At 53.4% G+C, this 23,378-nt stretch overlaps 1 pseudogene; it reads right to left on the bottom strand.

Moving 5' to 3' along the window:
• The window catches only part of LOC137204072 (proton-coupled zinc antiporter SLC30A9, mitochondrial-like), a 41,395-nt pseudogene extending 36,232 nt beyond the window's left edge, over positions 1–5,163 (bottom strand).
• Positions 5,164–23,378: the final 18,215 nt, after the last annotated feature.

The following is a 23,378-nucleotide window of genomic DNA, read 5'->3' as shown; positions in this document are numbered from 1 at the left end:
TGGACAAGATCCCCAAAGAAGAAGATTTACCAAACCTACTAATTTTTTTTTCTTGTGGTGTTGCACATTTGGGAAAAAAATGGTAAAGTTCCCAACCAGAATACTTTTGACAATTCCCAGGTATGCACAAGCATAAAGTTGTAAAAACCCATTTGTCAGTTACCAGTGCACATTCTGTTACTTTGCACAGGACTGAAACAAATGTAACTGAATTCTGCAGTGAAGTCACCATCCAGTGGAGACCGAGCATGGAAATTTAATTCCTCAGAGGAAACTTAATAAAGTCATGTGTGGCTGAAAATGAGACGGCTAATGAAATTATTTCTGGGACAGTGTCTGAACTTTTTACCCAGAAATGAATGGTTCTTGTTGGAAGCTATTTGAATAATCCATTGCTGATAGATGATAAAAAGAAGAATCCTCTAATGTTCTAAGGCAGACTTGAAAAGACTCACTGGGGACATCAGGAGTTTAAGGCTTTTGAAATTCTAGAAATATTCACAGCCCTTTATCCTGTGGCTGCTAAGAAGAGTTCAGATAGTGTGACCATCAAGATTTTACCGGCATGTCCCCAATTATGTAATGGTTCCTTTTAATATAATCCACATCTCTGTAGCAGTGCTGCCTTCATGTTCAGGTCAACTACTCAGGCTTCATCCATGATTTCTCTCTTTGCCTCACATCCCACTACTAATTTAAGTCCTGGATGGTTTACCTCTAGTATATGTCATCTTAGTTTACATCCCCCCATAAGCAGATCTGGAGCAAACATTCAAGGTCAAGCTATTTGGAGGTCAAGTATTTGGGAGAAGGCTTGAGAGATGCTGGTAGGAGAGGGGTGAATGAGGCTAGACAGGGCAGGTGGCTGGTAAAGAGTCTGTGTCTGAAACCAAGAGAGGCAACTGAAGCACAAACAGATACATTAAAAGATTTAAAGACTGATTAGAAATGATAGGAGTAAACCCATTAGAACTAACAAATAGAGGTGTCAGATGTAAATAATAACTAAACTCTAATCCTTACAGAAGAGGATGTTCCAGGAAATGTGTGTTCCAGCTTTGAGTTCTGGAATGCAAGATACCAGGGTGAAGCCTAAGCCTGTGCAATAGAGAAGCTAAATGCAGTTGTGTAGGGACTTCTGTCTGCTGTCCAAGACTCCCATTCTATTACAGGAGCTGCTTTTGACTAAAACACACAAAAGTTTTCAGCAGTCACAGAAAATCCCCAAATCTCAGTGACTTGAAACCGCTGTCCATTTCTTGCTTGTGCCACACGCCAATCATGGACTGACAGGGGTGCTCTGCTCACCACAGTTGCCCCAGGACCCAGGCTGCTGCAGTCAGTCACCATGTCAGAGTGGGGAGGAGCTCCACAAGGACATCAAATGCCCTGGGATAGAAGTGAGCATGACCTCCATCCAGCAATCCCATTACTCCAGGTGGGTGAGACGAGCTCTCTAATGGGGCTCCACCCTGTGCTGTGGAGGCTCAAAGGAAGGAGCATCACGGGCGGACTGGGGTCCGGGAGGGCTTCCCAGGGGCTCAGGAGAGGCAGCCTCGCCCATGAAGAGGAGGGCGTGAAAGGCTGAGCCTCAGACGTTTCTGGAGGCGGGTGGGGGTCTGAGCGCCATGTGGGTCTCAGCCTTTGCCTCTGGCGGTTCCTGTTCTTTAACTTCGGATGTGAATTCTCCCCAGCAGCACTGAGAGCAGACCACAGAGCAGCCCGTCTGGGCGCTGTCTCCACCTAAGGACAGGCCGCCACCACGGGAGTGTGCGCACCTCATCTGGACACACGGGCTCTTGTGGCCCCGTCTTAGACCTTACTTCTGGGAGCCGTTCCCGTCAGAATCTCCCGTTCTGATCCTAGAGCTTTGTGAGCTGTGCGTCGCATTAGGCGGCATTTCTGGTTTCTGAATCGGGTGGAGAATCCCAGGAGTGGCACTAGACACACACATCCACAGTCGGCAGCTCGCTGTCACCTTGAGACGCCTGTGGATGGTTCATCTGCTTCCGAGTCCATGAATCAGGTTAACATTTCAAATTTCATTAGAGCCTCAAGGCCTTCCAGAGCTCAGTGTAATTCATATTCGGCGAATGCACAAATCCCCAAATCTTCACACTGATGCACTCGGGTTCTAAACCTTCAAAATATGAAAGTACCGTCTAAGGAGCCCATTACAGGTGGGCTCAGAGAGGCGTTAGCCCATGGCTGGGCTGTGGGGAGCCTGGCAGGGAATCTGCAGGGCCAGAGAAAGGGCAGGACGTAGGGCGGGGTGGCCGACCTCTGGCCAGAGCTGTACAGGAGGCCATAGTCCCAGCAGGTCCCAGGCTCTGGCCGAGGTCAGCGGGTGTCAGAGATTCGTGTCCAGGACCAGAAGTGAGGACCAGGCTGGAATCCCTCCTCTCTTCCCTTCAGGGTCGGCATGCGGGGGCAGCTGGGGGCCTCCGGGGCACTGACCCAGATTCTGTGTTGGACATCTCCCAGCATCCACCTCTCCTTCTAGGAGCACCCCAGGTTTCATCCGGGAATCCACCCGCTCAGACCCGTGATCCAGGCAGAGCACCCTTGGCTCCAGTTGGGGCTGTGATTCAGGTCAAGTCAAGCCCTGCCCTGATTGCAGTGATTGGTCCAGAGCTGGTCACATGACATCAGCATGTCCAATCAGAGTGAGCATCAGGACTTGTCCCTGGCAGACAGGAAAGGCTCTTACAGCGGGCTGTGTTCTGGCTGCAGTGATTGGTTCAGGAAGGTCACATCACCTTAACATGTCCAATCAGAGTGAGGTTTAGGGTTTGTCCCAAGTCAACAGGAAAGGCTCTTGCACTTTCCACTGGCTGTGTCCTGGCTGCAGTGATTGGGTCAGGGATGGTCACATGACCTCATGCAATCCAATCAGAGTGAGCACCAGGCCTCGCCCGGGGCTGACGGGAAAGCCTCGGCTCTGAGAGGAGGTGAGCAGGACCTCTGCTGCCATCTCGTCACCGTAGAGGGGCCTGAAGATGCCTGAAGGCAGAGATTGGCGCCTGATAACAAAGCCAGGCTGAACGAAGGCAAAGGGATGAGAGGGAAGAAAGGACTGAGTTCTGATGACGTCACTGGGGTCCTGGATCCAACCGCGCCTGAAGCTGGCCCTGCCCTGCGGAGACCTCATGTCAGGAGTGCACCAGCCCCACCCCTGTTTTCTTGAGCAGATGTGAGGTGGGTCCGTCACTTCGCAGTGAGGAGGCCTCGTTAGTGCAGAGGGCACGGAGCAGATTCTAGGGTCGTGATTGTGCAGATTCCCGCCGTGCGGTCCGAGCCCGGACCCTCCGGCCTCGGCCTCCTCGTCTGTAAAAGGAGGACGGAGGGTTAATGTTGCGGTGAGTAGCCCGGAAACAACTGACGTGAGTAGGGCGCATATAGGAGTGCATGAAACACCCAGAGCAGCGGGCGCGGGAACGGGGAGGAGGGTACACAGGCCACCGGGGGGCGGTGCACAGTAAGAGCCCACAGCAGAAGCTTGTACACGAGGCGGATGCGGACCAGGATACGGAGGAGACTCGCGTGGCAACACAAATAAGCACCAACACATGCAAGTGACACGCACACGCACAGGATGCCGCCACATCCAGGTAGCACAGGTGCGTGAGTGTAGCACAGGTCACATACACAGGGATGACATCGGATAGCAGCACGTGGGAAGCAGACGATACAGTCACTGGGAACACACGTAAGAAGCGCACGGAGCACGACAGCTCGTGCGTGACACGCACAGCATCGCAGATGTAAGACACACACCGCTATAGCCCATAAGTCACACCTTCGGGCGACTGACATGGGAACCAGATAGGTAAGTCTCAGGCAGCCCCTGCAGGTAACAGAACCATCCCCAGATGCACACCCATAGATTAGCCACGTGGGTGGCACACCTGCAACACGTACACAAGCTGTCTCAGGCCCATACTTGGTCATAAGATTCGGTAAGAAGTAGATATGGGCCCAATACTTCCCTCTAGCCTGAGACCCAGATCTGCCTGGAGACAAACCATGTTTGGAAACCAGGGAAGGGATGCAGAAGGGCTGGCAGCTGTAGTGCTTGGGCCTCTGAGAACGATTGGGGCGCTATAGCGGTGGTCTGAGTACTTGTTTGTATAGCATATATCACGATTCTAAATCATTAGCCTTCAATCTTCCCCAGAGAAAACCGTCAAGATGTTTAAGTAGAATAACCCTCGTGTGTATTTCTTTTCCAGCATCACAGATGCAGTAAATACTTTGCAAAGAGGCCTTTATCTCTTAGATAACAAAGAACTTGACTTACTCCACAAATCTTCCCTGGTTCTGTCCTGCTGCCTAGGCTCTCCCAAGAGCCCCTCTCGTTATCGGAAGTGGGGCTTCTTCAGGACGTTGTGACTGCTGACAGGCTCCCAGGTCGTCGGAGGCCCTGAGCATCTCCAGGAATCGGGGTGCGCCAGTGTTAGATGGGGGAGCACTCAGTTCACTGCATCCACTCTGACAGCTCAGAGAAAAGACGAGGCCAGGGACCCTCACAAGGAGGTTGTTAACGCAGCGATGCTGCACTTGGACTTTCTGTCCTGGGAGCACTTTTATTCTCCACCTTTAAAGGGACGCGGGAACGCTCTCCCTCCTGTGGGTCGGCGTTCACGAAGCTGTGGATAACTTGCCAAGGTGGGACCGATGGAGGAAGCCAATCCTGGCAGGTGGTGTCTTCTGCCGGGTCCTGAGGGGAACTCCCACCCAGGGTGGGGTGAGGGGGCTGTTTCACAGATGTCACTTTAAGTCCGCTTTGAGCCAAGCTCCTCCCCCCTTCCTTCAGGCAGCACGCATGCACGGGGTAGCAGGAAAGAAGAGGAAATTCTTAAGATCAGGATGAAAATCCATTGAATTTCTAAGTGTCTCCAGGTTTTCTGGTGCTTGGCACTGGTCAGAGTCCAGGTCTGTAGCCTGGACTCAGAGGACCTTGACCCTTGCCTGGCAGAGACTGTGACCCATGAACACAGCACAGCCTTGGACCCGGGTTCCTGGGGAAGTGCTGTACCCTTCTGCATCATGGAGGTGACTTTCAGCTCAGCCACGAAGGGACTGGGACCCCTCACCCTCTGCACCCAGGCTGCAGATGGCCACAGTGCTGCCCACGTGGGACAGGCTTGGGGACTGGACCATCTCATTATGACTGTTGTTCAAACTCACGCTCCGTCCAGCTCCCGGTATGTCACTGGTCCCCAGTGCCCCTGGAAGAGCCTAGAAAATGAAGAAAAGAGTCTCTGCATGGATTAAAAATGAATTGGGGCTTTGAAAGACATCAAAGCCAATTCCAGTTTTAAGAACAAAGCACATTTCATGAAACATCATCTCAATTACCTTGCATTATCCACGCCCATCCCTCTTAGCATCCTCTCCATCGTCTCACTTCTTAGGTATGATCTTAGCAGAGTGACACCTGCCTCAGTTTTAATTAAAAGCGAATAATGTCGAAATGTATTTAGAAGGAGAAAAGGACACAGATCCCCTCTGGAGCCCATTTACTGCTCTTCACAGCGCGTTTAAACCCCCCCACGTGCCTAGTGCAGACCTTGCTGGAGCTCTGCAACTGCAGGTGCTGAGCGGGTCCAGCGATGAGCGCTCTTGATCAAGTGATTGAGAATGTGGACCATCTAGTGTATAAGGTGTTGAGCTATAGTGCTGTACACCCGAAGTTCGTATAGAATAATGAAAGAATATGGGCCATCTATAGCTTCGCGCGGGTCAAAGGGTGTCTCTAACCCCCACTGCCGCAGCTCTGAGGGCTTGGACTTCTCCTCCAAGCCTGAGCACCGGGGTGGCCCTCAGCCCTCGAGTCTCTCACATTTTCCCTGTGAAGTTGTCCCTGAGTTACCAGACCATTCGATTCCTCCCTCCCTCCCTCCCTCCCTCCTTTCCTCCCTCCGTCCCTTCCATCTTTCCTTCCAAATGTATTTTCTGAGGGGCCGGGCTCTGTTCTCGGTATTGAAGCTACAGACCGTGGCAAACCAGATTCATCACGTCTTCAAGTTCACGGTCTAGACAGGGATACGGAAAAAGAATAGTGCTCTAAAGACATAGAATTGCAAACTTCAATGGATACTGGGAGAGAAAATTACAGGGACCCTTGGGAACATAAAACAGGGACCTTCTGGGAGCTGGCATCTGAAGGAGGTGTGAGCAAAGTAGATGGCATTCCAGGCAGAGGGAACAGCAGGTGCAAAGCCCTGAGGTGGGAGGATGAGAAGCCCCTTAGACACACACACCATTGTTATAGCAAGAGCTGACACTGACACAGGCCTCACTGTGCCCACACACAGTTCTGCTTTAAATACACCTCCTCACTGCAGCCCGAATCCATCCTTATGAGTACAGACATCTATGAGCACAGTACCATCAATATTCCTGTACTTGGGGTGAGGCTACTGAAGCACACGTGGATAAGCAACTTGCCTGACGTTACGCAGCTCATGAGTGGCAGAACCAGGATTGGAGCTGGGCCATCTGGATCGCTGTACTGAGCTGCTTGAAGACCTTTCAGTGTGGCTTGAGCTCCGAGAGGAGACGGAGCGTCGTGTGCCCAGAGGCTGGGGGTGAGCAGGGCCAGAACCAAGTCATGAGGAGCCGCGGGCCACCTGTGTGTGTCAGGATCGTCTACGTCATGAGCAATGAGAGCAAACCACCACCAAACCACCTTGAGTGGAAAGAGGTGTTAGGTGCGCCTAGCTGGAAACAGGATAGGTTTCAGGCCTGGCTTGATCCAGGGGCTCAAGTGACGTTACCAGGGTTCATTCTCTCCTTGCTTTCTCTGTGCTGGCTTTATTCTCAGAGCACCTTTGTTCAACAGCTCAACCGTAACATCCCCCTGTGCCCCCAGTTCATGACACAGAAGTCTCAAGAAAAGTCAACCACCACCTCCTAGCCATTCAGCCATAATTTCAGGGCTTCCCTATCTGAGCCAGAGAGTCTTGCTTGAGTCACATGCCCATCCCTGAACCAATCACTGTGGCTCAAGCCAGGATGAATAACCCACCCTCAGGACACCAGGAGCAAAGACACATCTGGGCCACAGGGGAGGCTACGAAAGTGCGAAATAGAGGCTGCATGTCCAACACGTGAATGTCATTCTTCAGGCCCATCTAGGACGTTGGCCAGGGAGGAGGGCTTGGCCAAAGAAGAGGGTGTGTACTCTGGGATCTCTGGCCAGCAGAGACCATGGCTATGAGGAGAGAGGACAGAGGATGGCTTAGAGGACGCAGCAGCTCCAGGGGAGCTTGAGAATGCCCCCGAGCTCTGCTCACTCCCCACTCCGCCCTGCGCCCAGGCTTGGGTGGGACAGAAACCTCCAGAGCCCAAGAGGGCTGGAGGGGCTCTAGCCAATTGTTCCCAAGATAGCCGCCCACTGAAATACCGGAGAGGCTTTCGGAAGACTGGATCCTGACTGCCACCTTCAGAGCTCCTGGTGTAATTGGTCTGAGGCACAGTTTGGAAATCAGGATTTTTAAATCTCCCCAGGTGATTCTTATTTGTGGCAGATACTGTGATCCACGGACTGAGTCAGTCCCCGCATGAACCAATAGTGCCTCCATTCCCCACATACAACCCGGGCAGCCGCTCTATTTAGTTCGTCTCAATTTAATCTATCTTGTAAGAAAACTGTCAGTTCCATTCCTCACCTTAAATTTCTATCGATTTTTTTCCCATCCTCCCTGGGGCTTCTTCAGAGTAACGGGAGAAATCAATATCTGACCGGACAGTCCCTGTTTCCCTTTGCTGTGCTGATTTGCTCAAACATTTTTTGGGGGTAGCGAGCCTGTAGGTGCGTCCTCACCTTTCTAAGGCTGGCCAGAGAGGAAATGTCTGAGAGAGAGAATCACAGAACCAACCTCCACGGCAGCCCTGCAGTGGGGCTTAGAGGAGAGGGCTCCAGGTACGTCGTACACAGCTGTTCAGGGCTACCTCTGTCATCCACCCACCCACAGGGACCAGTTCATGACGGATGCCTCTGCAGACGTCTGTGAGGAGGGATCCAGGACCCCGGTGCATTCAGACCCACCCCTCCCAGGAGAGGGAACCGAGCAGGTCCAACCTTGCTGTGACCGCGCTTACTTAGAATTGACTAAGATCAGATGCTGTGCCATCAGTCATTTTGGATGAAGAAATAGAGATGAGGCTGGTTTCAAAAAAATGGTTCATTTTTTCATCTTTCAAAATTTGAACCAGCTGCAGATTTGGGTGGCTGGGGGATGGTTCTCGGAGACGTGCTGCTGCTGCAGGATGAACGAGAGCACCAGATTGCTCTCCTCGAGCAGGTTTATGTGTGGCTGGAGAGGCAAAGCCAGGGTGTGCGTCATTGAGGGTCCAGGTCCATTAGCACTGTGCCTGAGACAGATGTGCCCAGTAAGTCCTCAGCAGTGACCTAGCAACGTGAATGTACACAGTAAGCCACTGGCAATGGCCCTTGGCACTGTGAGTATATACAGCAGGTGCTCGATAACGACCTGACCTCATGGATGTATGCAGTAGGAACTCAGTAATGGTTTGGTGGGTCATCTCCATGCCCAGCTGATCGCCAGATGCAGAGAGGTGCCTGAAACCCACGGCTGGTGACATGACTTCCAGGTAAGTTAGAGGTTCTAGAGGTGCGACACCTGCAAGAGCAGAGGTCACCTGATGAGGTGTCAGCCAGATACCTCAGGGGCACTTCACACACCTGCACCCTGTGGTAGGTGACTGATAACGACTGGTAATGCGCTCACTGGACGCCTACCTCCCTGGGTGGCGCCTCTTCCTAGGACGTGGACCGCACCCCTCTCAAGCCTGTGAGCAGGTGCTGCGCTCGCCCACATTCTACAGCTGGACATCAGACCCAGGAAGAGGTGCAGTGACCCGCCCTGGGTCCCACAGCTAGAAAGTGACGGAGCTGGGTTTGAGGCAGCAGTCAGGCTGCAGACCCCCTCAGCCCACAGGGTGGGTGTCGGTGTCATGGGCCCAGGATTGTGCATTTACCCAGGCATGCCCGGTGGTGCCTCTGATCCCCGACCCAACCACCGGGAATCCCAGTGACCTGTGGGGGTGAGAGACTAACATTTGGGTGCTGGGAGGAGGGGGTACCTGGGCTGCAGGCAGCTGCCTTGCTGCCACACAGGAGCGTGAGGCTGGAGGCGCCCAGAGGACAGCAGAGCCCAGAGGTGGGGAGGCAGAACCAGCTGAGCCCCTGGATCCAGCTGCACCTGCAGCTTATGGGGAGCCTGCGCTCCCACATTGTCCCTCTGTGCAACCTGATTTGGGTTCTTGGGCTTGTGACCTTCTGCCCTGCATGGTACAGAGCCCCCTGCAGATCTGACCTCACTGTCCCTCAGCCATTCTCCTGTCACTCCCTGCCCCAGGCTCACAGGCTCTTCCTGCAACACTGTGCCTGCCCCATGCTGCCCCTCACCTGCAATGCCCTCTGGAGCCAAAGAGATAGTCATCTCTTAAGGCTAATACATGGCAGAGCCAGGATTTGAACTTGAATCCGCCTGACAGCAGGACGCAGGTTCTTGACCACCTTGCAGGGTGGTGGACCTCTGAGGAAAGGGTGCTGAGGACTGTGGGCCCCCAGTGCAAGGTCGCGGTCACAGTCCCTGCGGCCCCGCCCTCCCGTCCAGGCCCCGCACCTTCCCCAGCATTGTTTTCAGTGAGTCTGTGCAGGAATCCCAGGGAGGACGGGCGGGGCTGGAGGGAGAGAGACCCTGTGAGTCCAGGCAGACCCACGGTCGGGAAGGGTGTTGAGCGTCGTCAGGTGTGAGTGACGTAATCGGGGCTCCTGGGCTGCAGCCCCTGATTTCTAACCAACCTTCGGAAGACAGAAGGGGAGCCACTCTGAAGACCCAGCAAATGGCTCAGAAAACCTGCTTCGAGGATTAAGAAAAGCATGAAACTGTTAACTCGTCCTCTGGACCCTTCCTGGGCCTCTGATATCACAACGATGCCCCAGCTTCCTGCCGTGGAAGGAAGGTTGCAGGGGAGGGGAGGGGACGTGTTTCCTCTACGACCCACATCACTGCAGAGGCCCTGCTCCCCCCGGGCCCATCACATGCAAATCCTCTCTGCTGACCGCTCTTCTGCAGCAGCTGCTGTTGTGGGCAGAGCTGGACAGGAGCTGCCCTGCATGGGGCAGGTGAGAGCACCCAGGCCGAAACCCGTGAGGCAGATGAGTTCTAGGCCCCAGGCGTGGTCAGGGAGCTGCAGCCTGGCACCCCCTGAGATGTGGGGAATGCAGAATCCCAGGCCCCCGCCCTGGCCCAGGAATCAGCATATGTGCAGTGCAAGCAGCCCCAGGGACTCGTGAGCACGTTGTCCTCTGAGGAGTCGGAGGGCAGCTGCTCTGTCCAGTCAGCACAGCACAGGGGGCAGAAATGCATCCATTGTGACTGCATCGGGTGGGGCAAGTCTGCTGTGAGCGGCTGCAGACCTCAGTCCACAGGAGCTCACGTGAGACAAGCTACTCTCTCGCACAAAACCCAAGTGTGGAGAAGTGTGGTCCAGGGCTGGCATCATCATTCACAGTCATAAGGGAAGATCGCTCCTCTCTCTTGCTTCTAGGAACTCCTCGGTATCTGATTCTTCCTCATGTTCCAAAATGGCTGCTTGAGCTCCAGCCCCCACATCTACATTCCAGCTGCCTGAGACAGGCAGGCCACTGTCCTTATCTGACTCTACTCTCCTGAACCTCTCCAGCTCCTCCAAGTTTGGGGACCAGATTCACACAAAGCCACGGCAGCTGTGAAGAGACCCATGTCTTGGGATGAGCACTGGGAAAATCAGAGTGATTTTTCACTGCCGGGACACGGTGTTTGGAAACAGCACTAAAACTCCAAGGTAGCGCACGTGTTATAAGTGGATCTGCCCTGCAGAGACAGGGTCACCCCAAGGCCCCAAGGGCAGGGTGGCCCAGTAAGCCCAGGCATGGGCATTCTTTGTGCCCTATGCTCTCCACCGCCACATGGAAACAGCCTGCACCGTGGAGACCATCTAAGTGGTAGACCCAAGGACAGAAGAAGTTGGCTCCAATTAGCGAAGGAAAAAGATCTCGCAAAACCCAGGAGACCTGTGAAACCAGGAATAGAACCGAGGGACAGGGCCATTTGCAAACTAACAGACAAATGCAGCTTGTTCAGCTAGTAAAAGCAGAAGAGTCTGCAGGAGACCCAACCACGTGAGCAGGCAACACGGCACACAGGGGCCACTTATCTTGAAAGACTCCATTAGGCCCATTCTTCCTTGACTAAATCTCCTCGAAGGATATCTGTCCAGTGAGGGAGAGAATAGATACACGTTGGCCTCCAGGGAGAATGGAGGGCAGAAGGTGGTGCCCCTCCCACAAAGCCACGGCAGCTGTGAAGAGACCCATGTCTTGGGATGAGCACTGGGACGCCCTCCCAGTGCTCCCACTGCACGCCCTCCCCCAGCCTCCTGAGCAGGGGTGGGCGGGCTTCGTCCCAAAGCCCCGCCCTCCAGCCTCAGCGATGTTGCCACTTATGACTCCTCCAACTCAGGGCTCATCCTTAGTCTCATCTTCATTCTTTCTGAAGCCTTTTAGATGACGGACCGGTTCCTTCACTGTGAAAAGTTGTCACTGATTGTTTTACTGCACTTCTCAGTTTTCTCCCTGCCTGGTTCTTTATCTGCCTCCACCATTGTCTCTCCTCCTTGTGACCCCTACATGCAGACATCCCCCAAGGCTGTTTTTAGCCACCTTCTCTTGTAAACTCTTCCTTGGGATTCCGTGGTCCACGCACTATGTGAGTAACTTCCATCTCTGCGTCTCCACCCGACTCCTTCCCAGACGCCATAGCAAGTCTCTGATGTCTCTAAGTCTCTAAGCTAAGAAGGAATCACGAAGCGGGATCTTACGAACCAAGCAGACCGTCAGATACACTACACGGCCCCTCACTCAGTCAACAGAGTCCACATCTGTGCGAGCTGGAGAAGGTAATGGGGCTGCTGGTGCTGGGTGATGGGGGACAAATTCCCCCGATCGTCAGCTGATGGCTGTGATCCCTCATCAAGGAAATAAGCGGCTCAGAACTGCACCCGGAGGATAAAGGCATTTTTAGCAGAGCGGAGCCCGTGTATCACAGCCCAGATTTACTTACAGCATGAGGCTGGCCTCATTCTAGTGGCCCATCTAGTGGCCCATTTAATCTGAACTAAATTGTTTCCAAGATAAGGGCAAACACCCCATTGCCCTGCTGCCCCCTCTGAGGAGAGCCCAGAGGCTCCATCTGCAGTAGGAGAGGCCGGAGCAGAACCTCAGAGCTCTCAGCTCCCTGTCTCTGAGGAGGCCAGACGTCATCAGGATAAACTGATACTAATAGGGACGGTTCAGTGTGAAGAAATCTTCCGGGAGTTGTTACTCCAGAGATTCCCAGATGTCAGCACGGGCATCACCCAGAGGGGGCTTGTTGAAACCCAGGTCGCAGGGCCCCACGGCCAGGGCTTCTGCTCGAGCAGGTCTGGAGGACGTCTCCAGTGTCCATGAAAATAGTCAATCAACGATCTATAATAAGAATAGAGAAGGGTTTTACTTGAGCCAGACTGAGGACTCTAGCCCAGAAAAGCAGCTGCTCAGATGATCCTGAGGAACGGCTCCCGAGAAGCATGTGTTTCAGCACAGTTTTATGTCTTGTCAGAAAATAAGAACGTCAAACACGTCAAAGATACATTCCTTCAAGGTTTCAAAAAGAACAGACCAGCGCATACACCGAGTCAGTGTGACCTTGGCACCTGGGAAGGGAGTCTTATCAGTGAAGAAGGACCAGCCCTGTCATCCCGGGAAGGGAGCCATTTATTTTTAACACGGACATTCTTCTGGCCCGCGTGCGCTTTTCTTTAATAGTGAAAAAAGCAGATGTACAACGTGTGTTTAATAGGCCATAAACGAGCTGGCTTTGTTCGCATAAAATCAAGTTAACTCGTGCACGAGGCGGAATGACTTCCCCACGCCTCGACGCGTGAACGCTTCTTTGAGCGCTGACGAGTTCCCAGGTGATGCTCGCGCGGCTGGTCCAGGGCCCCACTCTGAGAACCAAGGGCTTTGACGCCAGAGGAGTCGCGTTCCAAGACGGCACTGGACCCAGTGCCGTGATCTCCTCGTAAAGGTCAGATCCAAAGAGCAGGTCCCGCAGGGCTCTCACTGGCCTGAGGCGCTCGTGAAGCGTTCCTGGGAGCCGGGGCCCCGGTTAACCTGTGGGCAGAGACGCCCCGGCCAGCGTCCCTCTCCCACCCTGTGCCTTCCGCTGGCCGAGACTCGGGGTCTTACCTGTCTGAAGCACGTGACCCAAGCTGCCATTAGCTTTATTTAGCGTCACGTGACTCATTCCCCACATGTCGGTGTGAGGCTACTTCCTGCACACTCAGTTGACGGATTTGTCTGGCAAACTGGATTATCTTCAGATCTCCCTCATCCTCCCAGGCACACGCTTCACATCCCTCCCCCTCCCTCCAGGACCCGCGACTCTGTCTCACACGTCGCACGTGGGGCTCCTCTTCCGGCTTCTCCAACCCCTTCGCTGGGCTGGGAGCTCCGTGAGGGCAGAGCCATCGTCACTGGTTTCCTTTACTGCTGTCCCCACAGCTGGATCAGTCCCTGGCACATAGAGGCGCTCAGTGACCCCCTGGCGAACGAACGGATTTCTCCAGCTTCTAAAGCCACGATTGGACCTCGTTCCCGAGTCAGAGGTGTGCTTTCAGGAGAATGTCACGCAAGTCCTCGGCAAAACCAAAGTGGACAGGTCCTGGCAGAACCTTCTTGGTCTCAGTGCTGTGGCCCGCGTGTCCTCCGAAGGGTGGTGGACGTTTTAGGTACAGTGACCACCATATAGGGCACCTACCCGGCACGTAGCAAGCGTGTGCAGATGTGCTCGGGAAACCGTGGAAATGCGCCAGCAGGACCCAGCCCGACGACGGGGGAACATCTGGGCTAATAGCACCCACGGCACGTGTGTCTGAGCCCCAAGAGAAAGAGACTGGAGCCAAGCACGGTGTGTGCATCCTACTCGGCGTCGCAATAACCCGTGACACAGTTTGCAGATGAGGAAACTGAGGCTCGGGGAGGCTGGTCACACACGTGCCTGTAGACCCGGGGGCTGTTCCCACGCATCAGCTCTCGGGGAAGCTGCAGCCCGAGTGTGTTCGTGACGTTAACACTGTTAAAATAAAACACCCGAATCTGGGAAAGAGCATATCATGAATTATTCAGCTTCAGTCTTTAGATCCTAGAAAATCCAGATTTGAAAGGAGCAGCTGCTGAGGGATACGTATCAAATGTGCAACTTTTAAAGTGACGGTTTATTTAAACCAAAGTAAAGCAATGAATGATAAGATTTTGGGAAAATTCCTCTAGTCGAAGCCCTCTGACGACTCTTGTTAACAGGGCCAGAGCTGTCAGGTCCCTTGCCAACGGCAGAAGGAGCGGGGTCCCTGCAGGAGAGGAACACGAAGCAGGCGGGGGACGCCGTCCACATGCAAGAGACTCCCCGATGCCGGGCCTCCTCTCCCAAGGCTGCGCCTGTGGGTGTGCTGCCGGCTCCTCTCACAGGGCACAGCCCTTGAAGGTCTTGAGAAGCTGAAAACAGCCCAGATGGGCGAAGGCCACTTGTCACCTTACTCCCCAGGGTTTGGAATTCATTCCAGGATAATTATCGATTTTACTGCAGACATGTTTACTGTTTTTCCTTTTAGATCCAAAAAGATATGACGTAACTAAAGTAAATTTAATTGCGCCAGTGCCGGTATTTAAAATGTTTTGAGTCTAAGTTCTGTAAAACGGAAAAGACCCGTCGTGACAAACTCTCAGCGCGGTGGAGCCAGTGTCCTGGGAAGTCACGCCCTGTCACCACCCCTCCCCCAACTCCAGCCCCAGGACAAGGCTCCCCCGTGTGCTCTGTCCCCTGGCTCCAGGGCAGGTTTGCCCACATGCCCCCTCTTGTTCTGGAAGGAAAATCCTCATCCTGGGTGTGACGTCCACTTACTTGTCGTGCCCACCAGCATCGATGCTCTGAATGTTCACAGTGGCCCCCAAATTCCCTGTGAGGAACCAGCTCCCCCTCAGCTTTCTGGCACCGTGGTTTGGGGGTGCTGACTGTCCCTCAGAGCCAGAGTGGACCCTGTGACTCAGGTCCAGGTTAGCTGGTGACTTCCGTCCACTGTGCCTGGTTCAGGGATGGGCATGTGGCCGAGGCTGAGTCACCAGGCAAAGGGGATATATATGTGTATATTCAACCAGAGCAAGCGTGGCGTCCAGTTTGTTGGCCGGTGCCCTACTGGCCTCAGAGTTGGCGTCGATCACCAGCCTCCCCTGGCGGCACCTGCTGGAGACCCGGCCAAAGCGCAGCGAGCCGTGTGTGCCGAGCAACGCCACAGCCGCTGTGGAGGCCTGGGTCCCCGGGCCACCAGTGTGACCTCACGCCGGCCGTGGGGACCTTTGCTCACTGGGACGTGGGTGACGACTCGGCTGCCCATGGGAAAGGCTCTGAGGAGGCGGCCGTGGGCTCTGTGCAGGAGCGCTGAGGAAGACGGACAGGAGTCCTGGCCACCATCCCCTTCGGCCCTGCAGCCCGCCAGGCTCAGCCCCAGGGGCGGCACACTCGCTGACGGGCGTTAAAGCTCTTTGGTTACACGGCTTCACGTTCAGCTGGAATCATGTCTCACTTTTTCATGTGCACTTGTAAGGTTTTCCCATCATGTCTCAAAGTAAAGGCTTTAAGAAAGAAAGAAAGAATGGCCAACAGAAACATGAAAAGATACTCAATAGCACCCATTATTAGAGAAATGCAAATCAAAACTACAATGAGGTACCACCTCACACCGGTCAGAATGGCCATCATCAAAAAATCTACAGACAATAAATGCTGGAGAGGGTGTGGAGAGAAGGGAACCCTCCTGCACTGTTGGTGGGAATGTAAACTGATACAGCTACTATGGAGAACAGTATGGAGGTTCCTTAAAAACTAAAAATAGGATCCAGCAATCCCTCTACTGGGCACATACCCTGAGAAAACCATAATTCAAAAAGGTACGAGCACTACTATGTTCATGGCAGCACTGTTCACAATAGCCAAGACATGGAAGCAACCTAAGTGTCCATGGACAGAGGAATGGATAAAGGAGATGTGGTACATATATACAATGGAATACTACTCGGCCATTAAAAAGAATGAAATAATGCCATTTGCAGTAACATGGATGGACATAGAGATTGTCATACTAAGTGAAGTAAGTCAGACAGAGAAAGACAAATATCATATGATATCGTTTATATGTGGATTCTAAAAAAAATGATACAAATGAACTTATTTACAAAACAGAAATAGACTCAGACATAGAAAACAAACTTATGGCTACCAAAGGGGAGGGGGGGAGGGATAAATTTGGAGGTCGGGATTAACAGATACACACTATCGTATGTAAGATAAACAAGGACCAACTGTATAGCACAGGGAGCTATACTCAGTATCTTGTAATAACCTGTAATGGAGCAGAATCTGAAAAAGAATATGTACATATATGTGTATGTGTGTGTGTGTGTGTGTGTGTGTGTAACTGAATCACTTTGCTGTACACCTGAAACTAACACAACTTTGTAAATCAACTATAGTTCAATAAAAAAATAGATTAAAAAAAAGAACATGATTCTGCCTAGTGCAGTGCCCGTTTCTCCTTTCTCGCCCATTCCAAGGCCGTGGATTCTCGCAGCAGAGGGCTCTTCATCTTACACCTAACCGTCCCTCCTCGCTGGGAACCTGCTGGGAGGCTCCCCTTGGGGGTGGGGGCTGGGAGGCTCCCCTTGGGGTCTGGGGGCTGGGAGACTCCCCTTGGGGGTCTGGGGGCTGGGAGGCTCCCCTTGGGGGTCTGGGGGCTGGGAGGCTCCCCTTGGGGGCTGGGGGCCAGGCCCGGGCTGTGAGGGTCTCTGGCAGAGGCTCTGGCACAAAGTGTCCCCTCCCGTGGGCAGCTCTCCAGGGTCCTGAACAGGAGCCTGACCAGGCAGGTGACGGCAGGGGAAGCGAGGCCCCGCCATGTCCTTCCGCTACAGGGTCCACAGCTGGATTCGGGGCTGTGCTGTATTCGGGGAATTTTAGTTTCTGAAACATCCGAGGTCATTTGGAAAACCTAACTTGTTTCCTGTGAATATCTCAGCAGTGTCCTCAGGGACAGGAGGAAAGGAGATTAACCGTGAGAGTTCTAGTGATTCAGGAAAGGGAATGGAGAAACCACGGAGCCTGGGACCTAGGAAGTAGGTGGCCACTCGTGACATATATATACATATATATTTATGAATGTATATATGTGTGTGTGTGTGTAATATACATAGGGAGAGACGGAGAGAGAGGGAGCGGCAGAGAGAGATGGAGAGACACAGACTCGAATACTCTGCGTGGCCCCTGAAGCCTCATCACAGGCAACTCCGCAGAGGAGCTCCGCGTTCTCTTCATAACAGCCTTTGCCCCTGACGGCCAGGAAACTTGCCTCTGCCCCACCTCTCATTCAGCTTGAACTAGATGTCTTGTTAAACCAGTGGATTATACAGATTTCTGTACATAGACATCTGTGATGGAGCCACTGAAAAGAATAATAAATTACAGCAAAGTATTTTGCAAACATGAAAGTGTGCTTCCGTGATTAATAAGGGACTTACAGGTCTTTGGTTATTTCCTGGCCTCTCTATCTAAGACCCAGAAGAAAATGCTTTAATAATGGTTAAGCTGTTCGCGTTACTGACGGTTACAATTCATCATCCTGCCGATCTATCCAGGGATTTTGCTGTGTTTTATTTCTCTACCTTGTGCCCTCTCTCGCCTGGGTCTGTCTGGTTTCCCCTGGCGCACATACCTCCTCACCATGGTGGGACAATCACATTAGCTGTGACATTGTGAGAGGAGGTGCAGCGGCCCCCGGGCTCCAGCCCCGCATCAGTGTGTGATTAAGAGGGACAGTGGCTGTAAGTGAAACCAACCTAGCGTTTTAGGAAAATTCAAAACAGAAGCTGGCCTGCCCCTCTGCTCTGTTTCATGCGTGCTGCTCCTGGCATCCTGGCTGGAGGTGCCCCCCTGACCTACTGCCCATCAGAAAAGCTCCGGGTGAGGCTGTATGAATACCATGGGTATTTCACCAAGTCAGCGTCTTCCTGTTAGAACTGCCCGTAAGCTACTTATACCAGATGTGGAATAAATCACTGGAAGAATAATTCAGGGGTTGCATTGCAACTCTAGGTGACAATGAAGACCCCACTGCCTTGGGATGCTGGAACATTGATAAAACATGGCATTTCTATCTGTCCAATTATTTAAACTAGATAAGATCCTTGTTTTTTTGTCTTGTTTCCTCATCTCATCGAAAGCTGCTTTCAAAACTGTGTTCGGAATTATGGTTTGCGTTCAGAAAGGTAGAGAGCAGACAAGCGTGTAGCTCCCACCCAGACAATACGGAAAAAAGCCGGACAGACTGCAAACCAACAGCTTTTCCTGACTCCCTTAAAGAGCTGAGGTTTCACAGCAGACAACTCACCTGAAATGGAGAGAGACAGACAGACAGACGCTTGCAGAGAGAAAAGGGGCCAGCGCTTGGTGAACTGGACGGCGCCAAAGGAAGCTGGTGGGAAGAGTAAACTCAAAATTAAACAAATTGCTAAGAGTTGAGCGTGGGAAAGTTGAAAGGCACGACAAAACAGTGCACCAGGGATGGCGGAGAGGCGCTGGGCATATAATATTACATCGTCTCACACTTCAAGGGAAGCCCTTATTTGAACATGGATTCAGACTACTTAAAAGTGAAAAATTACAGACCATAGTTCAGCCACGAAAAATAGTTTTAAATGAGGTATAAATAATGTCAATTGAGGAGATAAAATGGGGTAATAACAAATGTCCAGTTAGACTAAAGAGAAGGCAAAAAAAGAGGGAAAAAAGAAGGAACAAGAGGAACAGACAGAGAACAGCTAGCAAGACAGCTGCTATGAATCCCACTCCATCAATCGTCGTTTTTAATGTGAGTGGTGACAGCTCACCAGTTAACACCCAGAGATCGTCATAGTGGATAAAAATAAGCAAGAACTGACTACAAACCATCAAAAAGAAGCCCACCTTAAACATAAAAACATCTCTGTGTTAGGAGTAAAAGGAGGGAGGAAGGTATACCACGCAAACAGCAAACAAGAGAGAGCTGGAAAGAATATCCCGATTTCAGGCAAAGTGGACTTGAGGACAAGGACACGTCCAGGGATGGGCAGAGGCCATTACAGGGCGATAAAAGGGTGCACTCTCCTAGAAGACATACCAGTCCTAAACAGCTGTGTGCCTAACAACACGACTTCAAATTGCACGAAGTAAAAACTGATAGAACCGAAAGGAAAAATTGGCAAACCCACAGTTAGGGCAGGAGATGTCAGCACGCCACTCTCAGCCGCCGTAAAACAAGAAGGCAGGAAAGCAGTGAGGATACTGACGACCCGAACAGCGTCGTCAAGAGACTCGACTTAACAGACGTTCCGGAACACTCTGCACAGTAACGGCAGGATAAAGTCGTTCTCAGGCGCACACAGAACCTTCACTGAGTCAGACCATAGGCGGGCCATGAAAATTAGAGACTGTCAGTCGTGAAAGGACATTCTTGAACCATTATGAAATTAAACTGAAATCAATATCTGGAAAATCCCTAATACTTGGAAACTGAACAACACTTTCTAAAGAAGCCACGTGTCAAAGAGGAAGCCTCGAGAAGATTAAATCCACACGTATATGATATCATGCACACACGTATGAAACCACAACACACACACGTGAAAATTGCATTTAACGCAGGCACTGGGGGGTTCAGACCGTCACAAGCACACAGTGAAAAGAAGAAACTGTACTGGCTGCCCCGAGGCTGAGGCTGCAGACTGTGAGGGACGGGCCCTGGGTTTCTGCAGGGGGCGGTGAAATGAGGAGGGGTGGGCACGTGAGTGCCTTTTGTTATCTGTCCATACACTGTTCACCGAGGGCCCCCCATGCTTAGTGTCCAGACCCCCTGGTGAGGAAGACGCCGTCTCTGGAGGTGGGAGCCCATCAGAATGTGAAGTCTCCCCGCTGACCCCTCTGCAGAGGACCCAGGGGCTGTTGTCCCAGGTGATGGATGTTAACCCCTTGGGAGCAGGTGGGGCGGGACAGAGGTAACGCCCCCTCTGGAAGGACAGCAGGGCTCCAGCGAGCCTGCAGGACATGGGATGCGGGGACCCTGCTGCTGGACCCCTCGCTGTGGTGGGTGGTAGGGAAGGATCCAGGCAGGGCCGCCTCGGATCCCCCGCCGTCACTGACCAAAGTCAGAGGAAACAGCTCAGCCGGGGCGTCTGGGAGCGGGCGATGCTGCCGGGCCCTGCAGACCTGGGGGGTTAAGTCAGCCAGAGAGACAGCAGGGCGAGGCCTTCCACACTCACTCACTCCCCTTCCACCCCTGCCACTGCCCGCGCTCTGGCCAGGAGGGTTGAACTGGCGGGGGGACTGGAGTCGGGTCTGAGCCCGAGCCTCCGTCTGGGTGACGAGGCGAGTGGTCCTCCTGGACCCCAGGGGCAGGAAGGGAGGGCGCGCCGGGGTTGCCCACGGGAGCCTCTGTCACCCTGTGAAAGGCTGGGTGGGAAAGTGACTGCAGATGGCCCTCACGCAGCCCTGGGACAGGGCACAGCCTGGAGGGAGAGCTCAGGGACGTGTCACCGCGACAACGCACCACCTCCCGCAGCTGAAAGCAATTGATGGAAGGACCCGGGCCTGTACTCAGAGCTCGGGGTTAACGCCAAGGACGGACGCCCTGAGACCACAGTCCCGTCCCTTTCCCGACCCGGCAGCCCTTCCCGGAGGAGGCCTCCTTTACAGAGCCGCTGTGCCATCGCCCTGGGCTGGCACAACCCCTGCCCTGCGTCCAGCTCGTCTCAAGCTCCTACCCCCAGAAAGCCGTCCTCATTCACGTCCGTCCCCAGACGGTGGCTCTGCCTCCAAGGGCGGGGCCAGGCCATAGGAGTCCAAGAGCAGCCACAGTGATGGGACTGCCAGTCAACAGGGGACCTGGGCCAGGGGAAGCCTTCGGCCGGGCCCCGCCCAGCTGCCCTTCTCCACCTGCTGCCTCGGGGCTTTGCACCCAGGTTGGGGAGTTTCTACCCCATCGCTCAGCTTCTACCAGCGTCATGTCTAATCAGCACCGGATGTTGCTGTGATTTTATCAGCACAGTGAACCCAGAAGCGGGTTTCTTTGGGTGAAAAGTCTAGCTTATTAACTAGCACCCCAGGCCTTAGAAACGCATTCTTACTGGTCACGAGGGGACTGGCTAACACATTTTGGAGACCCCCCCCCCAATCTGACACGTACAGGTAAAGGGAGCAGCAGGACAGGTGGTCTCTGCACCCACGGTCCCTACGCAGTTCTGGGTCCATCTGGTGGACCAGAGGATGCTGTGGGGCGGTGCTGAGCAGGAAGTAAAGGCCCTGCCTGTGGGATGTCAGGTCGGCCCTGCCTGCAGGGGAGGCTGGATCTCCAGCAAGGAGATCTGGGGTTTTCACGGGCTCTCAGGAGGGCTTGACCTGGGCCTTCAGTGTCTGCCCCCGAGGAAGTGTGGGTAATACACGACCATCTGCGTGTCAGGGTTGGTCTGGGCCTGGCTTCATCATAACCTGGGAGGAGGGCTGTGTGAGAGCACGTGACCCTCATCATCTCAGACTTTCTGGAAGTAGCTGTCACGCATCAAAATAACCGAACCCTTGTCCATGACCAAATGGGCTCAGATCACGTCACAACCATCCCAACTCCCTGAGGCTTTCTGCAGGCTACTGGCAGTCCGTCCCCACCTCAGGGCGGCAGGAAGCCACAGGAGGGGCTGGAGATGTGCTGCTCCCTGAGGCAGTGGCTGTTTAGATTCCTGAAGAGGGTTCCGGACGGGGAAGGTGGTGGAGGATTTGGTCTGAAACGAGATTGCGCTTAACCATCGACAGCTTATGAGACGCGATTCCAGGAACTCAGGCAGGACTACCATCTTCCTCTCCAGAGCATCAGAACCGCCAAGAACCCGGGGTCCCTGAGACACGTCACCTCCCTGGATCTGGGGGCAGCGCCGGGGGCCTGGCACACCCTCCAGGATCTGGTGAGGCATACGGCGCATCCTCACGGACGCAGGACATGGACGTCCCTGCAGGGCCGCCTGGTCACTCACTCACGCCTGCTCACCCAGCACAGCCCCCTGACAGCACAGCACCGCCCCCCGTAACCCCACGGTGCCCCTGAGGCAGGCGCTGTGATGACCCCATCCTGCAGAGGAGGAAGCTGAGGCCCAGGGACGTTCGGGGACCCCAGTCCACGCCTGCACCCTGCCTTGCTGCCCGCGTCCTCCCCCGAGACCTCCTGGACCAGGAGACACGAAATGCCCCAGACAGGTGACAGCGCCTGTAAGAGGCTCGTTCCCGTCTGGAACCCAGAGCCTGGAGAAAAGAGCCTCCCGTCTGAGGACGCGGCACTTAACATGGAAACACACGGCGAGTCTGGTGGTCCCTCTGCGAAGGGGCAGCTCCAACCCAGGCTCCCTGGGAGGGTGGGCATTCTGCACGAGGAAGCCTGTGCTTTCCACCATTTTCGTGCAGAAGGTTAAGTGGGTGAGGACCTTCAGATCCCCGGCCCTCCACAGACACTCAGTGAGCCTCGGGACCTTTGCTGGGTCAGACACAGACACAGACCCCGGAGTCCAGACAGCACGCGCTTGTGCACGGCCCGGAGGCCACAAGCTCCCTACGGGATAAAGGGATAAAATGGAACAAATACCATTGAGATGTTTCTGAGGAGAACATTCTTCTTTTAATTAGCGCCTCAACTTTGGAAACATTCCAGGACTGCAAGGAATGGGCGAGAACAATGGTTGTTTAATTCTTCTTGTTTCAGTTCGCACTCGGCGCTTTCTGTAAGTGCTTCACCTCCAGAACATCCTTTCCTTACAGCAGAAAAGGCCAGGTTCCTCCTATTTTAGCAATTCATCCGGAAAATGATCTCTTCCTGAAGCTGTAACAATCGTTCACTCCCTCTCTTTTTAAATGCTTTCAATGATGCTTCATTGTTTCCTCACTGAGAAACTCTCATCATTGTGATTCACCAGCTTGTCTGCAGAGAGGGGTTAGCTTCTTAAAGACATTTGAGGCAAAATCTTAAAAAAAAGAAAAGAAAAATGTTCTGGTAATGAATAATTTCTCTGGGTCTTGGAGAGACCTGGGCCCACACCACCATCCCATCTCCTTTCTGATTCAACATTCATAAGCTATATTTTCAAAATGGCAGCAGGAGATGTCGGACCCTATTAATTCCGACCCCATCCCACCGAAACAATGGGA

This window comes from Pseudorca crassidens, chromosome 12, assembly GCF_039906515.1.
Source record: "Pseudorca crassidens isolate mPseCra1 chromosome 12, mPseCra1.hap1, whole genome shotgun sequence".
Classification (NCBI taxonomy): Eukaryota; Metazoa; Chordata; class Mammalia; order Artiodactyla; family Delphinidae; genus Pseudorca; species Pseudorca crassidens.
The sequence above is the reverse complement of the archived record's forward strand: the minus strand, read 5'-3'. Positions and strand labels throughout refer to the sequence as shown.